At 37.5% G+C, this 19,718-nt stretch overlaps 1 protein-coding gene across 2 annotated transcripts in view; it reads left to right on the plus strand.

Annotated features, from left to right (window-relative positions):
* The window catches only part of GPBP1 (GC-rich promoter binding protein 1), a 72,243-nt gene that overhangs the window by 1,314 nt on the left and 51,211 nt on the right, over positions 1–19,718 (plus strand). For both annotated transcript variants that reach the window (XM_041765909.1, XM_041765910.1), the window contains exon 2: positions 124–1,104. The gene's annotated coding sequence lies outside the window, so the exon portion shown is untranslated. The remainder of the gene's footprint in view (positions 1–123; positions 1,105–19,718) is intronic.

A 19,718-nucleotide genomic window follows, 5' to 3' on the forward strand; every position in this document is an offset into this window, starting at 1 on the left:
TGCATAGAAGCGAATTTCTCTCCAGAAGTTGACTCTTGGAGGTGGGGGTTAATTTTTAGCTCAAAATTAAAATTCAATGTGTAATTTAAGGTTTGTTTGTTTTTTTGTGTGTGACTTTTACAGGTGATCGAATTACTCATATATGAAGATCATCTTCTAGGTTTTGTTAAAAGGCCCCGGATATTTGAAGTGGCCATTTTGGGATTACAATGTTTTTGGATAATTTTGCCCCAGAAGTTTATTAAAAGTGGCAAGAACCATCTCTGAAGTCAATTTGTAGTAGTGAACAATTCTACAAGCTACTTAAAGAGACCCAGGCATTTCTTCAGTATTTTGGTTCAAACGGATTATATAACTGGTTAAATTATTTCAGCTGTTTTTTTTGTTTGTTTGTTTTTTTCCCCTCTTTTCCCCCCGACCCCCACCCCTCTCCTGTAGTTGTTCTTCAGCCAAAAACTGTAAGATATGTTTGATTTGTGTACTGAGTAGTTTCAGCAGTTTCAAATTACTGTTTAAATATTGCTGAAGTTTCATGGCAGTTTATTTTTACCTTTATTAAAAGTTTTAGGAAATTTTGACCTCAGCCCTTTTCATGTCACAATGGGACAACTTTTCTAAATGAAGCCATTGAAAGAATCCAGAGTTTTTTTCATTTTATCTTTTATTTACGTGGAAATTTAAGATGTTGCAGTTTTCCAGCAGCGTGGTAGTATTGAGATAGCTGTATGTCTCTCTATATGCTGGTATTTAGGAATGCTCTTCAGATGTGAAATTTTCTTTTTGTTTTTGCTTTTTGGCTCATAAATTGGATATTTCATCTGGAGTGGATAAATACAACAGTGACAAGTACATGGAATAATAAAGAAGACTTTAAAATCTTAAATCCAAGGAACTTGGCTAATTCTGGAGATAGCCATATGAAAACTTTAAAACAGAAGTATGGGTAGCTGACTTGAAGTAACTCTATGTCAAATAGTCATAGGTTAAGTATCTTCAAAGAACTTGGATATTATTTCAGAGGATACAAAATAAAAAAACAAACTGGAAAACATAAAGATAACAGAGAAAAACCCAACACCTTCCTGTGCAGTCCTTTTGGAATTTGTAAGTATTACATGGTGAGCAAACAAATACTCATTTGTAAACTGTAATGAGAGTCAAGTTTATCCTATGTTGGAAGCCTTTCAGTTTCTTGGAATAATACTGCTTGGCTTCAGTTTCCTGGACGGTGTGAAGACTACCGTTAAGTGGATTGAAATGCAAAAAGAGTTAAGAATATTTCAGATCAAACAGTCCCAATGTTACCTTTTTTGTGCTTCTGAAGAAAATGAAATCCCTGTGGTCGTTATTCATCTTAATTTTTATAGCTTCACAGATTGGTGAAAAAGGAAAAAACAAATATTTTATGTGTCTTGCTAGCCAGTTTATACTTTATAAATGTGAGTTTAGGCTGCTTTCTAACGGGAGTTTAGTGTTGCAATTTATTTAGGTAGTTTAGAATAAATTATAACATGGCTTGGTTTTTAAACCTGATGTTTCACAATAAGTCATAATTCTTTTAAATAACTTGATATATTTTCTTTTTGGAAGGTTATGCTGGCTTAAGTTTATAAACAAAGCTTGTTTAAGAAGTTGGAAGTAGGGCCACCTGGGTGGCTCAGTGGTTGAGCGTCTGTCTGCCTTTGGCCCGGGTCGTGATCCCAGTCCCGGGATCAGATCCCCGCATCGGGTTCCTTGTGGGGAGCCTGCTTCTTCTTCTATGTCTCTGCCTGTCTCTCTGTGTTTCTCATGAATAAATAGATAAAATCTTAAAAAAAAATAAAAAAAAGTTGGAAGTATTGCTGTAATAGAGATCCTTTGACGAGTGAGAACTATATTTTAATGGTTCTTACATTTTTCAGTATGGAGTAATAGTGTTTTTAGTGACCATTAGTTATTATCTGGTTTTTCAGTGACTCCTAGGCATAGGAATGTTTGTTATTTAAAAACTCACTTAAATTTATTTTTTAGACCGTTACTATTAGTGAATATGTATGTGTAGCTAAAATTAGAATTTTTCATTTAATCAGCATTCTGAGGTAAAAGAATGTAGTTTTGAACATTTTGCCAAGATGGCTTTATAACTTGTCAGTTGCTCATTTGTTTCAAAAGAGACCTTTTTTTGCTGTGCTATTGAATTATTTCACTTAGAGCATAAGAGATAGTAGAGCCCAGAAGAATGGTATCCAAATAAAACATTTTCTGATCTAAGATTGAGATTAGAATTCAGTAATTCTCTGTTAAAATAGACTGGGTTGTTTTGTTTTGTCTGTCAGAGCTGTGTGTAGTACTTCGAATTGAGGCTCCACTTTTATTTATTTATTTATTTATTTATTTTTTTTTTTAAATTTTTATTTATGATAGTCACACACACACACACAGAGAGAGGAAAAATTTTTATTTATGATAGTCACACACACACACACAGAGAGAGGCAGAGACACAGGCAGAGGGAGAAGCAGGCTCCATGCACCGGGAGCCCGACATGGGATTTGATCCTGGGTCTCCAGGATCGCGCCCTGGGCCAAAGGCAGGCGCTAAACCGCTGCGCCACCCAGGGATCCCTCCACTTTGATTTATATTAAAATATGGTGGGACCATTCTCTGCCTTCTTGCTTCAGAGAATATGCTATTTTATGCATCTCTCAATGGGTTTTCAAGTTACTCTTCTGGGAATATGCATTTTAAATGTGATTAAAAAGTTGAAGTGGAAATGATCTTTTTTCACTGAAAGGAACATTATTTGATTATTTTCCTTTAAATTATTCCTCTTGATCATTACCCAGAGCTGTGGTATCAGGATAAAGATAATTGGAGAAACAGTTTTTAAGAATTAACTTTATAATTTTTGAATAGCTTAACATTGGTGAACTTTGGACAGAGTTACTTACTTGAATGTTTTGATAAATATGTTCTTGGCATCAAAACAGATAGCAATGGTAATTGAAACAATTGCTGGGCTGATTCTCCTCACCCCCCACCCCTCACCTCTTTTTCTCTACTCCATTTTTTAAAATCTGTGGTTAGACTACAGGTCTAAAAATTATAACCATAGTAATTAACATTTGTAGGTGATTACTGTGTCACTTTGCTGTGGACTTTACATTGTATACTTTAGTTTTTAGAATAATTCTGTGAAGAAAGTGGTCTTAACTAAGTTGTATAGGTGAGAAAATTTAAGATTTTGGGAGATTGAGACTGGGAGAAAGTAATTTGGTTAGGATCTAGATTAGATTAGGGTAGGAATCTTGGGCTCCATATTCTTTTTTTTTTTATTTTTTTAAAGATTATATTTATTTATTCATGAAAGACACAGAGAGAGAGAGAGAGAGGCAGAGGGAGAAGGAGAAGCAGGCTCCTCTCGGGGAGCCCAGTGCAGGCAGGACTCAGTCCAATCGTGGACCTCAAGATCATGCCCTGAGCTGAAGGCAGATGCTCAACTGCTGAGCCACCCAGGTGTCCCATTGGGCTCCATATTAATCACTATGCTGTACTGCTTTCTTGTGAATTGTACTTCATTAATTCATTCTATTTGACACTATCTCTGGTATTTTTGTTTTTTCATCTCATATACTGTTTCTCTTTGATTAGTACTCATTACTAGTGGAACTTGGAGTTAAACTAAAAGTCGAAGGTATTGTTGGTGTTGCTATTTGTTAGTAACTTACCTGGTAGAACTTAGCTAAAATTAAAGTGTAGTTTCAGGTTATATTCCTGTCTTATACACCCACATTCTCTTTGCACACATATGAAGCTAAATGCATGTTAGCTTTGATTTACTTTTTCTCTGCTTTTGAACTGAGATAGGTCCATAGATTTATTTTGTGCTTAAAGTTCCTGACACTTGAGAATGGAGGAAGGGGAGGAATTAGTAAGGAAGTAACAGTAGTGAGCAGAAGAAAGAAAAAACGAAATTTAGAGAGGTACACCGGAAATAGGGATGGGAACTTCTACTCTGAGAGTGAAGTTACCAGGTGAAGATACAATCTAAACAGGCCAGATAATGACTTGGATATAACTAACTTTTTTTTTGTTGTTTTATTTTTGGCAAAAATGTTTAGATAGCAATTTTGATCCAGGTAAGGATAGTGATGTAGAAATGTCTGGGAGTTAGGAGATTTTGGTTTAAGGTTTGGAAGATCTAAAAAAGGGCTTAGTGACCCTTGTGTATTTACCCAACATCTTTGGTTTTAGCATTCCATAAAACTAATGGAAATAATTTTATATGAAGGCTTTATGTTAATTGTGAAGTGTAATTAATACATGTGTAACATTTTATTCTAACTTCCAGTATTTTAAGATTCTGATTAATAGATGTCAAATCAGTATTTGTCATAGTCTGAAGTTGTTTCTCCTCTTGTTTCTGTTAATGGCATCACCTGAAACCCATTCATGCTCTGCCCCTCACCATTTCCAGTTTATATATTATATAGCTTGGTCCTTCACTAAGAACGTAACCAACTAACTCATCTCTGCCTTTTAGCTGCTTTCTCTTTTTCTCCATAGTCTCTTATGTGGCAGAAATCTAAAGTACAATGGTTTTGTTACTTTAGCAGCCCATACTTAGGGTGGTAGATTTGGCATGTTTAGGGGGACCAGGTTGAAAAGAGATGTATTCCTTGTCCCCTTCTCCCTCTTTTTAAATGTTTTATATGTCAGGGTTTTCTAAGGGTTTTTTGTTTTGTTTTGTTTTGTTTTTTTGGCTACATAGGTGGGTGTGGGAAACAGTGGTTTGAGAATTCTCTAAAATAGGTCATTTTGGGGATGCTTACATATTTTTCTGGGGAGCGGGTCCATTACTTTGAATAGGAACCTCATGAGAAACAATGTTAGTATTACTGATAAAACTTTTGTGGTTGGATGTTTTTCGGTTTTACCTGCTTGCTTTTCCCCTTTTTTGTTAGGTGCCACACCCAGCAGAATAGTTACAAGGGCTTTTGCTCTATATCCTTTCAAGTAATTGCTAGCTTCTGCATCTTTTTATACAAGGTTATCCTACTCATTTTCTTGTTCTTGAGTCATCTTTCTGTTCACAGTTTGGTGAGTGCCATGTTTTGGTGTTTCATTTTCTGCCCTTAAATTCAGTTTATAGATTATATTTTTTGAAACCTTTTAAAAAGTTTTTTTCTGTACTTATTTTTAGTTAGAAAAAGTTTTAAAATTGTTAAATATGTACTGTTTCCTTTAAAACTCAGAACTTGCAAATACACTTTAAGAAATTCTTAAACTGAGGGGTGCCTGAGTGGCAGATGATATGTGTCTGACTCTTGATCTTACCTTAGGTATGGTGGGTTTTGTTTTGTTTTTATTTATTTTTTTTTGGAGAGGGAGGGGAGAGCGGAGGGGCAGAGGTGGAGAGAGACTTCAAAGCAAGCTCCACGCTGAGTTCCATCTCACAATCCTGAGATGATGCCCTGAGCTGAAATGAGTCTGATGCCTAAATCGATGAGCCACCTAGGTACCCCTCAGCTCAGGTCTTAATCTCAGGGTGGTGAGTTCAAGCTCTGTGTTGGGCTCTACGTTGGGCATGGAGCCTACTTAAAAAAAAATTACTAAACTGAAAAAAAAATATTTTTTAAGATTTTATTTATTTATTCATGAGAGAGAGAGAGAGAGAGAGGCAGAGACACAGGTAGAGGGAGAAGCAGGCTCCATGCAGGGAGCCCGACATGGGACTTGATCCCCGGTCTCCAGGATCAGGGCCCAGGCCAAAGGCTAAACCGCTGAGCCACCAGGGCTGCTCCCTCCCCCCAAAAAACTCTTAAACTGAGAAATTGTCAGGAAGTTCTCTTTATCTTTACATATGCATTGTAATAAAAGAAATTAGTTTCCAGTGAGTACAAATATTTTCTTAATGAATAGGTTTAAAAAAATAACATGATACTTGTGGTTCAGAAGTTTGGCAACAGTTTACCTAGGTGGTTCTGGCTCCCTCTAGGGCTTTCATAAAATCTCCAATAAGGTTACCAGGGCTATAGGTATTGTTTGGGGCTGGAGGATCCTTTTCGAGATGGTGTACTCCTTGGTCTCTCAGCCTTGATGCTGGCTGTTGTCTGGAGGACTCTCTTCCTTACTGTATGTGGATCTCCTTTGAGTTCCTTGAGTTGTGTTTTTTTTTTTTTTTTTTTTTTAAGTAATGTCTACATTTATCTTGGGGCTCCCAGTCACATTCACTGAGCCAGCCAGGTGCCCCTCCTCGAGTTTCTTTGAAACATGGCAACTGCAGCTCCTAAGGCAAGTGATCTGATAGGTAGAATATCTTTTATGACCTATTCCAGGAGTCATTTCTGCCACATTCTTTCTGTTACAAGCAATTCATGAAGTCCAGCCTGAAACCAAGGGAGTATAGTTAGGTTTCATCTTTTCTCAAAAGAATTTGTGGACATTTTACAGAACCACAGTAGGAGGTAATCGTTCACAACCAGTAGTTGTCAGCATAATTAGAATTAGCCAGTCTTCACAATTAGTAGGTTGGGCTGTTACAACTTCAGAGAAGAAAGTGTATTCTAAGTTTATATAAATATAGGAGATTTAAATCTTTATACTTTTATAGCCACAGTCTGAGCTTTGGAGGTAAGGTTTTTTTCCTCTCCTTTCTTGCTAACCTTTCAGTCAGTAGAATGAGAGAATTTTTTTTTTGTCATGGTAAAAAATCCCAAAATTTACCATTTTAGCCATTTTTGAGTACATATTTAAGTGGCATTGAGTACATTCACATTGTTGTGCATTCATCACCACCTTCCATCTCCAAACTTTTTTCATCTTCCCAAACTGAAATTATCTGTACCCATTAAACATTAACTTTGCATTCCTCTTTCCCTCACCCCTGACAGTCACCATTCTACTTTGTATTTATATGAGTTAGACTATTGTAGGTACTTGGCATAAGTGGAATTGTGCAGTATTTGTTGTTTTGTAACTGGTTTATTTCACCTTGCATACTGTCCTCCATATTCATCCATGTTGTAGCATATAGTAGAATCAAATTCCTTCCTTTTTAAGAGAAAAGAATAATCCATTTTATGTATCGTATGTTTATCCACTTATCTGTAAATCGACATTTTGGTTTCTACTTTTGATAGTATGAATAATGCTGCAGTGAACATGGGTGTACATATAACTTGTTTGAATCCCTGCCTTTTTTTTTTTTTTTTTTTTTTAAATTCCTGCTTTTAATTCTTTTGGGTACATACCGGAAGTGGAATTGCTGGTTCATAAGGTAATTCTCTTTTTCCTACCAGCAGTGCACATGGATGGGTTCCACTTGATCCATATTCTTTCCAACATTATTTGTTGTCGATGTTTTTAGTAATAGCCATCCTAATGGTTGTGAAGTGGGATCTCATTGTGTGTTTTTTTTTTTTTTTTTAAGATTGATTGATGATAGACAGAGAGAGAGAGAGAGAGAGAGAGAGAGAGAGAGAGAGGGGCAGAGACACAGGAGGAGGGAGAAGCAGGCCCCTTGCCGGGAGCCTGACGTGGGACTCGCTGGGGGGACTCCAGGATCGGGCCCTGGGCCAAAGGCAGGTGCTAAACCGCTGAGCCACCCAGAGATACCCTCATTGTGGTTTTGATTTGCATTTCTCTAATGATTACTGATAACTTCTCATTTGCTTATTGACCATTTTATATCTTTTTGAAGATGTGTATTTAAATCTTTTGCTGATTTTAAAATTTGAGTTGTAGGAGTTCTTTTTTGTATTCTGGAAATCAACACCTCTCAGGAGGACTAGATTTTGATAGCTACTGTTTATCAATGCTTACCATGTTGCAGGCTGTTCTGTGCCTTTTAACTTGAAGTGAATTAACTAAAGCTCATGGATGGTGTGGGTGGGAATGTCTTACTGTTCTTATTTTACAAATGAGAAAATGAAAGCACAGAGATTTATAAGTCACCAAAGTCACACAACCAGTAAGTGATATTTCTGAACCTACACATTATGTATATCCAGAGCCTAGACTTCAAACTCTGATGGCTCATAGTTAAAGTTTTTAAGGTGATAATATGAGGAAAGTAGAAGTACTACTGTTTCAAGACTGAGAAGATATATTAGCCAGCCACTAACTCTTCTTTTCCTTAGTGAGATAGTTAGGACTTTTTTTTATAATATACCCTTAACATGGGTTTATTCTCATTTAGAAGTATATTACTTTTGTATCACTTCATAATTAATGTTTACAGTATTTTTTTTTGTTTATTTGTTTACAGTATTTTAGATTAGAAAGTGCTTTTCCCAGTTACTACATGAAATGAGTGCTATTTCCATTGAATGATTTAAGAAACTTTGAGATTAATTTACGTAAGATCATCAGTAAGTGACAAAGTTAGGATTTGAATTCTGCTCTAAATTCTTCTGTTACAGTGGATTTTCTTAGTGTTCTAAGTAGATTTTACTCTGGAGCAGCGCTGTCCAGTGAAACTTTGAGGGAAGCATTCTTTGCACGGTTAAGTATGGTGATTGCTCGACATAGGACATTATTTGAAGTGTGGATACTGCAGAGGAGGAACTGTATTTTATTTTTATTTATTTATTTTAAAGATTTTATTTATTCATGACAGACACACACACACACACACACACACACACACACACACACACACACAGAGAGAGAGAGAGAGGCAGAGACACAGGCAGAGGGAGAAGCAGGCCCCATGCAGGGAGCCTGAAGCGGGACTCTGTCCTGGGTCTCCAGGGTCATGCCCTGGGTGGAAGGCGGCGCTAAACCACTGAGCCACCCAGGCTGCCCTATTTTACCCATTTAAAAAAGATGAGATTGTCTTGTTGAATTGTAAGAATTATTTATATGTATTGGGTACATGTATATGAGACATGTTTTGTACATAATTTCTCCTCGTCTGTGGTTTGCCATCGTTTTCTTAGTAGTGTGTTTTGAAGAACAGGCATTTTATTTATTATTTATTTAATTAATTAATTAATTAATTTTTATTTATTTATGATAGTCACAGAGAGAGAGAGAGAGAGGCAGAGACACAGGCAGAGGGAGAAGCAGGCTCCATGCACTGGGAACCTGATGTGGGATTCGATCCCGGGTCTCCAGGATCGCGCCCTGGGCCAAAGGCAGGCGCCAAACCGCTGCGCCACCCAGGGATCCCGAAGAACAGGCATTTTAAATGTGGAAGTAAGATTGCTGTGTGCTCTTTTGTGTCCTAAGAAATCTTTCTCTGCCAGGGTCACAGGATCTCCTGTTTTCCAATAGAAATTTTGTAGTTTAGCTTATTCTTTTAGGTCTGTGATGCATTTTGAGTGATTTTTTTTTGCATGCCATGTGAGCAAAGGGTTGAGGTTCTTTTTTTCCTTTTTTTTTTTAATTTGTAGATGATAAAAAAAAATTTATAGATGATGTCCAGTTGTCCCACTACCATTTGTTGAGAAGGCTTTGTTTCCCATTGAATCGCTTTGTGTAACTGTTGAAAATCAGTTTCCCATATGTGTGGAACTACTTGTATGCTTGTCATTTATATATGTGTATATATATGTACATATATATATATATATTTTTTTTTTTTAAGATTTATTTAATCATGAGAGACACACAGGCAGAGACAAAGGCAGAGGGAGAAGCAGGCTCCTCGCAGGGAGCCTGATGTGGGACTGTATCCTGGAATCCGGGATCATGCCCTGAGCCAAAGGCAGACACTCAGCTGCTGAGCCACCCAGGCGTCCCTCTGCTTTATCTTAAAGTCTTGTTGGCATCTTTTGTTTTCTAAAATCTTTTATAGGAAATGTGGACGAAAAGGAGAAATTGTGTGAAGTAAGTACCTGTTGCAAAATAATGCCATCTTGAATTGATAGAGCAGTCTTTTGTGTGATTTGAAATGTTAGGTATTATCTAATTTATGCTAGAATATACTTTAAAGTAAATGACTATTTCTATTTTGGAAATGAGAAAGGAGGGCACAAACTATCAACTTACTTTAAAACATTGATTCCCCAATGTTTCTGGGATTTCTTGAGTGTTAGTCTGCTAGAGAAGATGTTCATTGCCTCAGAAGAGGTTTTAGTGCCTATTGTATGCCTGCTGTTTCCTTTGCACTGAGCATTAATTTAGTAGCAAGGCAAAAATATAAGATCCCTGAACTCCTCCAGTTGGTCTGCTCTGAAGTTCTGTGAATGCAGAGTAAATAGAATCCTTAAATTTGAATTTTGGTTTCATCCCTTCTAATAAATAATAGCTATTTGATGATGGCCAGGGCAGCGTTTATAAGACTCTTAATTCCTGCCCTAATAAAACTGGTTCTTTTCCTGCTTCACAAGGTTATCATTAGACTCAAGTAAAATATAATGAGTGCTGAATGCTTTGAAATTGTAAAATGATACAGTCTTTATTTAGCAGTACTGTTATGGCTGCATCATGTAGATAGTAGTGATTGAAGGCCATTATGATCAACTAGGAGGGAGAAGACTGGATGGGGAGCAGAGATAAATTAAACTGAAAAGACAGACTAAACAGAAACCAGGTATACTTACTTACTTACTTACTTGCTTATTTATTTATTTTTTATTTTTTAATTTCATTTATTCATAGACACACACACACACACACACACACACACACACACACACACACACACAGGCAGAGACACAAGCAGAGGGAGAAGCGGGCTCCATGCAGGGAGCCCGATGTGGGACTCGATCCTGGGTCTCCAGGATCACGCCCCGGGCTGCAGGCGGCGCTAAACCGCTGCGTCACTGGGGCTGCCCTACTTATTTATTTTTATTTTTATTTTATTTTATTTTTATTTTTATTTTTATTTTTATTTTTATTTTTTTAAAGATTTTATTTATTTACTCATGATAGGCATAGAGGGGGGGGGGCAGAGACACACACAGAGGGAGAAGCAGGCTCCATGCTGGGAGCCTGATGCGGGACTCTATCCCGGGACTCCAGGATCGCACCCTGGGCCAAAGGCAGGCGCTAAACCGCTGAGCCACCCAGGGATCCCCTACTTATTTATTTTTAAGAGAGATTTTATTTGAGAGAAAACCAGGGAGAAGGAAGGGCGGAGGGAGAAGCAGATGCCCTTTTTTTTTAAGATTTTATTTATTCATGAGAGAGAGAGAGGCAGAGATACAGGCAGAGAGAAAAGCAGTCTCCATGCAGGGAGCCGGATGTGGGACTCATCCAGGGACTCCAGGATCACTCCCTGGGTCAAAGGCAGATGCTCAACTGCTGAGCCACCCAGGCACCCCAAACCCAGGTACATTTAGATTGCATTTTATAGCATGTTTAAAATTGATGTAAACATAATGCATTACATTCTTCTGAGGCAATATTTGTGTAACCTGGGATATAATACCATAGTTTATGGTACGCATTTGAGCTCAAATCTATATCTATAATCCAGATCTCTTCCTCATATTCTACTCTTGTAATTTAATATTCTACTCTTGTAGTTTAACTGCATTCTTGAGCTCTCTACTTAGTTTACAAATTTGATATGTTCAAAACTGCACTCATGAGTCTTTTTTAGCTCCATACTTTCTCCATTCTTTTCTAGTTCAATAAATGGATGTACAGTCCATCTAGTCAACCTAAAAAACTTGGAAATAACCTTTGATTTCTGCTTTTCCTCTTGTCTAATCATTTAGCAAATCTGCTTGAAGTAAGTACTTTTTTATTCCACTGCTATTGGACTTGTCCAAGCCTCACCATCTCTGTAACCTGAACTATTGCTGTAGTCTTGTAACTTTGTTCCTCTGCTCTTCTTGCCCCTCTGTAGTTTATTATTCACAGAGCAGGGTGTTCGCACTGGACCTAAGAATAACATGCAGACTATAGCCTTTAAGAATTACTGTTCCCTTCATTTTTCTGCAGTCTTCCTTAATGTCTTCCTAAACCATTTGCCTTTGGCCCTCTTCTTTCTCTTTCTTGAACACACCATGCATTTTCCTTCCTGTTTTGGGGCTGTTATGTTTGCTCTTTCTTCTGTTTTCCCTTTGTTAGCTCAATTTTAGTTTATGTATTACATTCTAGCTGACCCTCTAATCATTTTATGTAAAGTGGGCAACCCTGCTTCCTATATACCCTTTGGATTCTCTTGTTTACTCTAAGTACTTCTTTCAAAGTACAGTCTCTTAATTATTTGATTTACTTTCACTCATATATTCTTCTGAGGGTGGAGGACCTTGTCTCATTTATTTGTTATATTAGTAGCTACCTGCAGAGTAAAAGAATGAATATCTTAGATGATTTAGGTTAATGAATGTTTCCCCCCAGAATTGAGTATGTGCAGGTGGTATTTTTATTATAGAACTGCAGTTTAACTGTTTGGGGACTAGGAAAAATTTATTAGGGGATTATTATTATTATTATTTTAAATAATAAATTTATTTTTGGTGTTTAGGGGATTATTTATAACTTGGTTTGTTAGATTATTTAAAAGTTGTTTTATCTGCCTAGATTAAAATAATTTGTTACATGAGCTTCTAATCTACTTGCAGAAGACCTACTTGGGATTTGCTGTTAGCTTCCTGAAAGAACTGCCTGATAAGGACTTAACTCATTATGACCCTTGCCTTTAAAAGTGTTTCTTAGGGACACTAAGGCACCTGGCTGGCTCAGTCAGTAGAGAGTATGACTGTTAATCTCAGGGTTGTGAGTTCGAGCCTTCTGTAGGATGTGGAGATTACATAAAAATAAAATTTTGAAAGAAATAAAGTGTTTCCTTGTTTGAGCTGGAGGGGTTAAAACCTAGTGAAATTGTCCTCAGGTTTAAAGAGATAAAACAAACTTTAGGTTTCAAGGAGTAACTTTGAAGTAAGTGAGCGAACAGAATTTTTGGCTCCTAGTGTCTTTTTTGAAGAAGAAACATAACCTTATGTTTGCTCCTCAGAGATATAAAAGGAAGTTTGTGCCACAGTTTCAATTATTTTTGATATTACAAATTTTCTCAGTGTGATCTTTAGGTATAAGAGGAGCATGATAGGGATCCCTGGGTGGCGCAGCGGTTTGGTGCCTGCCTTTGGCCCAGGGCGCGATCCTGGAGACCCGGGATCGAATCCCACGTCGGGCTCCCGGTGCATGGAGCCTGCTTCTCCCTCTGCCTGTGTCTCTGCCTCTCGCTCTCTCTGTGACTATCATAAAAAAAAAAAAAAAATTTTTTTTAAAAGAGGAGCATGATAAAGGGTTCTTATAAGGGGCCTTTTTATTTATTTATTTATTTATTTATTTATTTATTTATTTATTTATTTTTGGGGGGCCTTATTTATTAAAGCTCTACAAGGATGCTACACTTGAGGCTGTTACAATGAGTGATGAGATAATTTTCATGGAATACTAGCTAGGTTGAAAACTACTTGAAAAATGCATTCAGCTGATAGGACTTCATAAGGACTTTTCCTATGTAACTTGGTTGCCTTTGTTTTTCTAAGTGAACTGGTAGTTTTCAGATTTTTCACATGAATTACTCTTTGGTTTCTTCCATTAAAATGATTCCTTCTTACAGGGACATTGTGGAAGTGGGGGGGAAAAGTGAGTGAAAATGTTTTCAACTTAGTCCTTTAAATTAGGACCATCAAGGACAGTTTGAGAGGACAGTCTGTTGGAGACTTAAGTTGGCTTATGTTAGTAGATAGCAAGTTAATGACTGCAGTTGGTAGCTCAAAACTATATCTCTTTTATGTGTTTGGGAGATTAAGATCTGTATTTTGTTTAAGGCTCCTTGTAGCTATAGGTCAAGACAGTACCTAACAGGTGAAACTAAAATTTAAGCTCAGAGTTTAGAGATTCAAATAGCTATTATAGGCTAAAATGTTGTATAAGGTGAGCTCTCTACCTAATAATACCTAAATAATCTCAGTTATTTACAGTACATATGTGTATAGTGGTTAAGAATTTCACCTACCACTTAAGAGTGCTCTGACACTGGGGACTTGAAAATGTGTTTGTCTATATAAAAACCTGTTTTTTTTTGTGACGCCTGTGTGGCTTAGCGGTTTAGTGCCTGCCTTCGGCCCAGGGCATGATTCTGGAGTCTCAGGATTGAGTCCTCTATCGGGTTCCCTGCATGGAGCCTGCTTCTCCCTCTGCCTGTGGCTCTACCCCTCTTTCTCTGCGTCTCTCATGAATAAATAAATAAAATCTAAAAAAAAAAACACATGATTTTTGTTGTCGTTAAGATGTAAAAAAAAAAAAAAAAAACTTTGAGAGAGCATGTGTTCACGAGCAGGGGAGGAGCAGAGGGAGAGGTAAAATCAGACTCCCCAGCTGAGTTGGGAGCCTGATGTAGGGGGTTCGATCCTACAACCTGAGATCATGACCCTGAGCCAAAGTCCAACACTTAACCAAGGGAGCCACCCAGGTGCTCCTATAAAAAACCTTGTTTGAAGAAGAGATTACGTCAATCTCCTGGGGATGTACTGAGCACTAAATGAGATAATACTTATAAAACCCTAAGCAAATTGTTTAGCTAATTGTGTGTGTGCACACATGTGCGCCTCTGTGTTTATTCAGTATATATCTTTGGCTTCATAATCAAGAAGTTAAGGTACTTGCATTTCCAAATCTTTCACTTCATGTCAAGGATCCTGTCTCTGAATTTTTTTTTTTTCCTGTTTGAATTCTTTATGAAATGACTAGTTGATAGTGTGAGGCTCGTTTTATAAATTCATTTGTTGAAACTTGTTTATTGGTCTTGGAATGCTGCTTTTCAGCCTGCCTTGGCTTAAGAAAAAGATGGGTAACGTTAAAGTTAGAGGATTCAAGAAAAGGTAAAGTCAGAGCAAAGAAAATTACTTTGAATACATACCCAGTGCAGATTACAAAAAGCACAATGATTTTTAGAGAGCAGTCACCCCCTCATCCCCTCATGCCTGTTTCCCAGCAGTAGTTCGTTTTGTTTGTTTAAGATTTTATTTGACAGTGCACACAAGCAAGAGGGAGAAACAGGCTTCCCACTGGGCAGGGAGCCCAATGTGGGACTCCATCCTAGGACCCCCAGGATCATGACCCGAGCTGAAGGCAGATACTCAACTGACTGAGCCACCCAGGTGCCCCCTAGCAGTAGTCTTTATCTGAAGAAATCGCTCTTTAGGGGATCCCTGGGTGGCTCAGCAGTTGAGCACCTGCCTTTGGCCCAGGGCGCGATCTTGGAGTCCTGGGATCCGAGTCCCGCGTCGGGCTCCCCGGCATGGAGCCTGCTTCTCCCTCTGCCTGTATCTCTGCCTCTCTCTCTCTCTCATGAATAAATAAAATCTTTTTAAAGAAATCGCTCTTTATGTATTTTTCTGGAGAGACCTTATGTGTATGTAAGCACATACTCTTTTTGATGTAAGCAGTAGCGTGAGGTCCACCTTGCTCTACAGCCTTCTTTTATTTAAGGAAATATTTGGAATATTATTCCATATTAATATATGTAAAGCTACCCAGTTCTTTTTATATTGATGGCTTAATATCTACTTAACCAACTCTTTTGCTGTGCATTGGTTCCTTTTTTTTTTAACTGTTAGAAACAACGCTAGTTGTTATCCTTATAGATGTGAGGTACATTCTTCAAAGTGGAATTTCTTTTAAAGATTATATTTATTTATTTATTTATTTGAGAAAGAGGTGCCACAAGCAGGGGGAGCGGCAGAGGTGGGGGAGGAGCAGGCTCCCCACGGAGCAGGGAGCCTGATATTGATGTGGGGCCTCAATCCCAGGATGAGGGATCATGTCCTGAGCCAAGTGCAGGCGCTTAACTGACTGAGCCACCCACGCGGCCCCTAAGTGGGAATTTCTGAGTGTAATTTTGAGAGCTATGCTAAGTTGTTCTTCATAGAGGCGTACCGACTTACAGTTCCAGCACTAATGTAATGTGGTTTCATACTTTTTTCGTGGGTATTTCGCCTTCTTTCTTTCTTTCTTTTTAAAGATCTTATTTATTCATGAGATACCCACAGAGAGAGGCAGAGACACTGGCAGAAAGAGAAGCAGGCTCCATGCTGGGAGCCCAATGTGGGACTGGATCCCGGGACTCCAGGATCATGCCCTGGCCGAAAGAAGGTGCTCAGCTGCTGAGCCACCCAGGCGCCCCATACCTTTTTCTTTTGAATTAGAATGAAAGTTTTTCACATGTAAGACCCTTTTCTGTCAACTCTGTATGTTCTTTAGTTTTTTCTTTTGGTTTGTAAGAACTTTTGATGTATGAAGGGAAGTCAGCGCTTTGTGCAATTTATGACAAGTCTTTTCCCCCATGTTGTTTCCTTTGACCTTGATTGTGAATTTTGTCATGTAGAATGCTTTTTGTGTTTATACTTATAATTGAATATATAAATATATTTTTTATTTTTATCACTTCTGTATCATACTTAAAAAGGCTTTCCTTCCCCCTTCTGAGATTATAAAAAATTTTCCCACATGTTCTCTTTTCACACTTAACTTTTGTCAGTAATTTTCCATCCCTTTCAGTCCTCAAATTCAGGACTTCTAGTCTTCTTTGTAAATAAATCTGATGTAAAGTTTCAGCACAATGTAACCAATTCTGGAATTAATTTGATATCATAATTTAGTCTGCTACATTTCACATTTTAGTAGTTTGAGGATAATCTTTACCATTAATTGCTCCTTTTTTGCTTGTAGTTACGAGGAAGAATGAGCTGATCTCCCTGCCTTCACTTTTTTCCTCCCTCTTTACTACATTCCTTAGTAGTATGCATTCTTCTGGAGGGAGACTATTGTTTAAAGTGCTGGTTTAGAGTAGCTGCTCCTTAAATGTTGATGATTTATGTCTCAGCAAACAAATATATCAGAAATGTTTCTTTATGGGAAGCAGAATTTTCCCAAGTTTATAAAGCAAAATGAGACTTGAAGATTAAGTTATTTTGGTTACTCTCTGAAAATATGTTTGGTGGGGTGGGAGCAGTGCAGAGCAGGAGGATGAGTTAACTTTCAGTAATTTGTGTGGGAGCACTTGAGACATACTGATAATGAACAAAAGAGCATGATTTTTAAGGCAGAAGGATGTTAATTTCTTACTGTCCAGGTCTTGTCATTACTGGTCGTGTAGCTTAGGGGTAAATTACTTATCTCTTATAAATCTGCCCCTTTTTTTAGAGAACACGTTTAAGCTGATCATAGTATATCTTTTGTGTTTCTTTTTCTTTTTTTTAAGCATATCTGGTTCCTTAATTTGAACCCTCATAACTTTGGTATTTTTCTCCTGATAAATACTTCAGATAAGTAATTTACCTATACCTCAACCTTTCTGATAAAGGATTTGATTCTGCAACTTTTTTTTTTTTAAGCATTTGTTAACTCTGTTAGAATGTTCTGGGGGACTGCTTTCTTGAGCCTTTTAAGTATTTTCACTGTTTAGCTAGCACTTTGCTTTGATCACATTGGCTATTAAGTAATGAGTTTATTTGAATTCAGTTTATTCCAGTTGAGTCCAATTTGTTTGCAGTATAATTTTTAAAATGTGCCATTACCAACCCTTACAAGAAAAAGGGTCCTATAAGGAATAGAAAAAAATTCAGGGATGACTTAACCCACTTCAGTTTTATGAAGGAGCTCAATGTGTAAAAATTTGTTTATAGAGTAGGGCTTATTTTTTGGTAGTGAGATTTATTTATTTATTTATTTATTTATTGTAGTGAGTTTTTATGCAAATTAAGTCCTGGGGTTCCTGGGTGGCTCAGTCATTTACGCATTTCCCTTCATGCTGTCTCCTCGCTCACTCTCAAAATCTTAAAAGAAAAAATTAAGTTCATTAAAGTTTCACAGCTCTTGAGTTACATTGTGTATTATACCTTTAGTAGTCTAGAAACTCGAGAATTAGGGGCATCTTGTTTCCAGTAATGCTTTTTTTTCCTCTTAAATTCTTTTTGGAGGGTGAATGTAGCAATTTTTGTATATAGCAATTTAACAATAATTTTCTTTTTAAAGCATGGAAAGATTTTGAATAACTTGAGGTAAACTGAGGGGCGCCTGGGTAGCTCAGTCGGTTACACATCCCACTCTTGATTTTGGTTCAGGTGATATCAGGGTCCTGGGATTGAGCCCAGTGTCAGGCTCTGTACTCAGCAGGGAGTCCCCCTTGAGATTCTCTCCCTCTGCCTCTCCCCCTGTTTGCGCTTGCACATTTCTTTCTCAAATAAATAAATCTTTAAAAAAAAAGGTAAACTGAGAATGAAAAGGGTCTTAGAAATTCCAGGTTAAAGAAGCATGAAGTTAAAACTTTTAAAGGATGGGCATTTGTAATACTCTAGATTTCTTGTGAAATCTATTAATGTGTTAAATTTGAATCGATTTTAAGTATATTAATAACAAGATACTGGACATTGTTTCATGGTCCAAACTGTAAAAAATAGTCAAGCAGTAGAATAATTTCCTTTAGAGGCCATGTTCTGTAGGCAATAATTTTTTCTTTATTCTTTTTATTTTGCAAATTAGGATTTTTAACTTCTAAGTCTTTTGAGAAAGAAGGATTTTTTTTTTTAAAGACTTCATTTATTCATGGGAGACACAGAGAGGCGGAGACACAGAGTGGCAGAGACACAAGCAGAGGGAGAAGCAGGACCCATGCAGGGAGCCCGATATAGGATTCGATCCTGGGACTCCAGGATCACGCCCTGAGCCGAAGACAGGCACTAAACCACTGAGCCACACAGGCGTCCCTTTCTTGATGTTTTTTGCAGTATTTGCCATCCTTTCCTGATCATCATTACTTTAAATACTGGCTTAAAAACAGAATTATAGGGACTCCTGGGTGGCTCAGCGTTTGAGCGTATGCCTTCCACTTAGCGTGTGATCCCGGGTCTGGGGATCGAATCCTGCATCGGGCTCCCTGTGATGAGCCTGCTTCTCCCTCTGCCACTGTCTCTGCTTCTCTCTCGGTGTGTCTCATGAATAAATAAAATAAAAATCTTAAAAAAAAATAACAGAATTGTAGGTCCTGTTTAATTAGGACCTGTGCCATCAGAATCTACAGGGGGAGGGGCCTCTTAGGAAAGTCTGTCACTTTCCTCACTCAGCACTTAACTCAGCACTTAACTCAGCAAATCACTCAGCACTTAACAGTGTGCATACTAAATAAAGTTTCATTATGGTATTAGAGCAACGAAAACAAAATTCAGTGGAACAAAATGTCATAGTTTTTTTTTTTTAAGATTTATTCATAAGAGATAGGCAAGACATAGGCAGACACTCAGTCCCTGAGCCACCCAGGTGCCCCATCATAGTATAGTTTTTAAAAGTTAAAATGTGACTTACAAAAATATGGGATGAACATGTGTCACAGACTGATCATTTTTAAAAAATAATTTTCCTTTTATAACCTGATGCATGAAGATTATGGGTCAGTTATGTCTCTCAAGTTGGCATTTCTCGTGTTCAGACAGGCTGTGCTGCTTTGGTTATGCATCTTTGGCTAGAATATTATAGAAGTAAAGCAGTACTCCCTTTTGCTTATTGCATTCTGTCATTTGGCACACAATTTCAGTTTGTTCCATAACTGATGATGTTCACTTTGATCTGTTCATTAAGGATTTCCCAGGCTATTTGGCTATTTCACTGCAAAACTGTAATAAGTGGTTTTGTTTTTGTTTTGAGGGGTAGAAGGTAACTAGAAATGTATAACCTCCACCTCCTCCTGTAATTTTTCACTCTATGCGTTTATATCCTGATTGATGGTGTTTTATTCATGGGGTTATAATATAGTAGTATTTATTTTTATTGAA

This window comes from Vulpes lagopus, chromosome 8, assembly GCF_018345385.1.
Source record: "Vulpes lagopus strain Blue_001 chromosome 8, ASM1834538v1, whole genome shotgun sequence".
Taxonomy (NCBI): Eukaryota; Metazoa; Chordata; class Mammalia; order Carnivora; family Canidae; genus Vulpes; species Vulpes lagopus.